The following is a 5,129-nucleotide window of genomic DNA, read 5'->3' on the forward strand; positions in this document are numbered from 1 at the left end:
AGATCCAAGGATACACTCCACAGAATTTATGCTTCAGAAAACAAGATGGTAAAGTTGCACTTAGCAATTAAGATAACCGCAAGGAGTTGACTCGGTACTTCTCGGAGCTACTCAATTGTCCGGAAACACCTTTGGGATTTCCCAAATAGAGTCTCATATACACAAACCCAGAATCTCTACCTCCGACGAAAGAAGAAATTCACAGACACATCTTTAGACTCAAAAACAACAGGTCTCGAGAATATGGAATCATAGCGTAACTACTAAAGAATCTAGGACCGAACACGCTTGAAAAACTCACATAAATCATCGTAGACGTTTGTAAAACGGAAAAGCTCCCTGAAGACTGGAACTGTGCACTCATCCACACACTACACAAGAATGGTGACAGGTCAGATGTAAATAACTACAGAGGGATTTCCCTCCTTCGAGTCACTTACAAGATCCTCTCGGCATCTCTGCTTCAAAGAACACAAGAGCAACTTTAACATAAGATCGTCGACTATCAAGTGGGCTTCTGAACAGGGCGCTCCTGCGCTGAACAGATCTTCAGTTTAAAAATTATACTGAACTATAAGGCAACCAGAAACTGTCCGATCATTTGCATTCTCGTTGACTTCAAGGAGGCGCACGATTCAATCGATCGACAGTCCTGCTTTTATATCCTAGAAGAAAAGGAACTTGATCCAAAGACTTTAAAGTTTATCAAACAAACACTCACTAACACAAAATTAAAAGTAAAATTCATCGGCGAAGTATCATTTCCTTTCGAGGTTAAGACTGGCGTTTGACAATGCGATGGGCTATCATCACTCCTTTTCAGTCTCGTCCTGGATAAAGCTATTAGAGAGTGAGAGAAAGAACTAAAAATTCGGAACCACTGGAAACCAACTCGACTCGGATGAACAAAAGATGACGCCAAGATCAGTTGCTTGGCTTTCGCAGACTACCTAGCAATACTAGCGAGCAGTGAAATCACAGCGATCAAACAGATAGAAGTACTCAAGGAATGTGCTGATGAAGTTGGGCTACAAATTTCATTTGAGAAAACTAAGTTTATTTGTAGGCTTACCAGATTCAACATTTAGCAACTAAACACAAAATACGAGAGACAAAACGGGTTCCACACTTCAAATACTTTGGTGAAATTGCAGAAGCAACAGGGTTAGGGAAGCCCAGAAAGTTCGCCTACAGAAACTCAAGAGAGCGTACTGGAGAACAGCGACATATACAATAAATACATGTCCACAAACATAAAAGTCAGGCATTACAATACTGTGATCAAACCTAAAATTTTAGACGCGAGCGAAACTCTGGTCAGCGTACCGGTACCCAATATGAAAGGGAATCTAGAGAACATTCTGAAGTAAGAACGAAAGATCATGAGGACAATTCTTGGTCCAGAAGAAACTGAAGACGGATACAGACTGAAATCCCGTAAAGCAACAGAGAAACAGCTCAACCTGGCAGCAGACATTAGAAAACGAAGATTGAAATTTGATGGACTTGTTCAAAGACTCCCAACAACTAGACTTACACACAAGGTCATGACACACAGCAGAAAATTGAAGAGTGTCTATCTTGGATCCAAGAAGTCGAAAAGGACATGATTATTACTATTATTAGTAGTAGTAGTAGTAGTAGCGAATGAAATGCCGTATGGCTTTTAGTGCCGGGATATCCCAGGACGGGTTCGGCTCGCCAGGTGCAGGTCTTTCTATTTGACGCCCGTAGGCATGGAGGATGAAATGATAATGAAGACAAGACATACACCCAGCCCCGGTTCCATTAGAATTAACAAATTAAGGTTAAAATCCCCTACCCGGCCGGGAATCGACCCGGGACCCTCAGTACGCTGACCGTCCAGCCAACGAGTCGGACAGTAGTAGTAGTAGTAGTAGTAGTAGTAGTAGTAGTAGTATGCTTTCTTCGTTCCGGCCAACTAGGGACCACGTCAGTTCAACTGTCTCTTTTTCCGAGCTTTAACTGCCACCCGATCCTCCTACATTTCTCTCCGGTGTTGTTCTTTTCTCTCTTGGGTCCACGCCTTTCCTGTCTTCAGCTTCGGCCTTTGCTGGAAATCTCTGTACATAGTTTTTCCTTAAGCAGAACACGCTCCTGGATATCTTTACGAGAAATTTCCATTTCTCGTAGATCTTTCTCAACTTCTGTGAACCATGCCCCTTTGGTTTTCTTATCTTGAAAGCATGTTAGTATTCGTTTAGATATTATGCCTGGGCTCATTCGTCTCACGTGGCTATAAAGAATCTTGTGCGGATATACCAAATAATATCCGCATCCGCACTTCCTTCACCCGCACCCGCACCCGCACTAGGGTTGCCAGATGTACGGTTTTGCCCGGAACAATACGGTTTTTTCTCATTTTGTTCCGCGTACGGTGCACTATTTAAACCGTACGCCCAATGTTCCGTTTTTTAAAATATCATGGTTTAGACAATAGTATAGTATCAAAAAAGTGTGCGGTTATGATCAAAATATTCTGTATTCTGACCTGACCAATGATCAGCCATCATAGTTGAGAACAGCGCTTCTGGCAGTGTTCTAGCGGTACTAGCGGGCATGTAGTCTCCTCCATTTTATATATATCAGTGGTTTAATTGGCCCAGAAAAACTGAAGAACATTTTGATGGTACTTAAGTTTCTCTTAAGTAAATCTCCATCGAATGCATGTACTGAAAGAGTAATTTCAGTAATGGCAATAAAATGGAGAGACGACAGAAACAGATGCTGAGTAGATATAATAAAAAATGAACTTATTGTGTACTTCAACTATGATGACAATTGTAAGGAATTTCTCAAGAAAGTTTTGTTGAATAAGAAACTGTTACAAATTGCTTCTTCAAACGACAAGTACTTGTGAAATGTTAATTTCAATGTAAAGACTAACGCACTATTACTTTTTAATAAGTACCTATATATTTCTTGCTGACGCTGTTATATTATTAACGATATTTACTTGTTAATATATACCTGGTATTTTCTCTTAATCGTCGCTATGGTGTCTTAATTTAGCGCTATTTGGCAAGGAACTGGAAGTGTTCCTTATTTGCCATCCGGAAATCTGGCAACCCTACCGCACATGGCTATCCGCATCCGCAAAATGGTTATCCGTGGATATTGTAAATATTTAAGTACAGCTCTCAAGGATTCATATTAGATCCGATTGTCAGGTTCGAGCACCATAGCGGTCAGCCAGAGAAGGTTAATCTAGAAAAGATCCACTATCCCTTACTACAAATCTAAATACCACCTTCAGAAACAGTAGCGGCGATTAGGGGGGCCAGGAGGGGCAGTTACCCCCTCACTTTTTGAAGAGGGCCGATGACCTTAGATCTTAGGTCCCTTTAAGCAACAAGCATCATCATCATCAACGTTTTGGAGAAAATATTATATTTTATTCCATTTTAGCCGGCTGAAACTTGGAATTATGAAAAGAAGCCATTAGTACAAGCCCTGTTGTCTTTTCAGCTAATTCTTTAATCGTTACCAAAATTATTACCGGAAATACGCACAAAATGTCCTTCATCCCTGCTAACCGATTTGTATAGCGCCACAGCAAATAGTGCAGACTTTGCCTGTGCTATGAGGAAGGGTATCAGGGCTATATTTTTTTGCTGAGGTCAAAGACATTGAGGTACGATTTACCACTTTGCCGCGTGCATTCGTCAGTCTGGCGGTCTCTTTAATGTCTGTTAGTTTTTTAGTGTATAATCAAATGCTAAATGGGTTTAATTGTATAATCACGACGTATTTCTTTTTAAATGTATTAAATGTGTTATATTGTTCCTTTGCCGAAAGTTTTATTCTATAGTATTGAATCAAAATCTCAAAAAAAAAAAAAAAAAAAACTAATATTACCGCATTTAAGTTGGTAAACTGTCAATCTTTACCTCTCTGGCGAAATTCGCTGAGAGACAATGAAATACCATTTTGTGGCCTTTTTTTTAGTTTTGATGTATATACTCCCCTCTCCCCCGCATCCACCGCTATATCCCACAAACCTCGATACTGTTTGTTGTCTCTATAATTTTTGCCCCCGCACTTTTAATTCCAAATCGCCGCTACTGTTCAGGAATAATAGGGATAATGGTCGGAGCCCGCGGTACCATACCTCGTCACTTCGTCGCCACATGGAAGCGCTTCACTGTATTTGTTACAACTCCCAATGAAGCTCATCCCCGAAATTGCGACCCTCGTCCTCCGAGGCTCCATCAAGATCCTGAGACACCACCTCTACAGCTAATTTTGAATTTTCTTTAATTAATAGATATGTACAGAAAATTTGATGTGTTTTACCTTGTTCTTAGCGGCAGCCTGTAAATACAGGAGGTATTTCCAAAATAAATGGAAATTATATATTATATACACCCAAGGTATTGAAATGGATAGGTCTGTTAACATAATACAATAGGCCTGACACCTGGCATCAGAACCTCTGCAGTCACAGGTTTATTAGGAATTATCTCTTGCGACAACTGCCGACATATTGATCTTAGTTCCTTCCTTCCATGAATTGTGGGCAGGAGCCAGTTAGGCTTAGGTCAAATTTACTGCTTTATGGTCTCAAGGCTCTTTATATATCACTATTCTCCCACACCAATGTCAAGGATCGCCTAACAGCAAACAAAAACCGTAGTATACCTGGGTGAAAATCAATAAATATCATTATTTATATGCTATCAGCAAATTATCCGCACTGCTATACAGTTTGTATCCGCCAAGACACTAACTTCGCGGATATCCGCATCTGTGCAGGGCTCTCGCTATAAAAGGCAATCCTTCTTTTCGAATCGTGTCACTTATCTTCTCCGCATCCTGAATAATTCATGCAATTATTATTATTATTATTATTATTATTATTATTATTATTATTATTATTATTATTATTATTATTATTATTATTATTATTATTACAATACCGTATTAATAATTAATAAAAATGTAGCTGTTGTGTATCTTATTACTGTTAGCTTATCGCATTTTTATGGAATTTTAAACTTCAATGATATTGATGAAGTGAAAGCAATATAAATATCAAGCAGATTTGGCATCAACGCTTGAAGTTAAATTTGACCGCGAACTCAATCTAACCATGCTTGCACAATGCT

The sequence above is a fragment of the Anabrus simplex genome, chromosome 1, assembly GCF_040414725.1.
Source record: "Anabrus simplex isolate iqAnaSimp1 chromosome 1, ASM4041472v1, whole genome shotgun sequence".
Taxonomy (NCBI): Eukaryota; Metazoa; Arthropoda; class Insecta; order Orthoptera; family Tettigoniidae; genus Anabrus; species Anabrus simplex.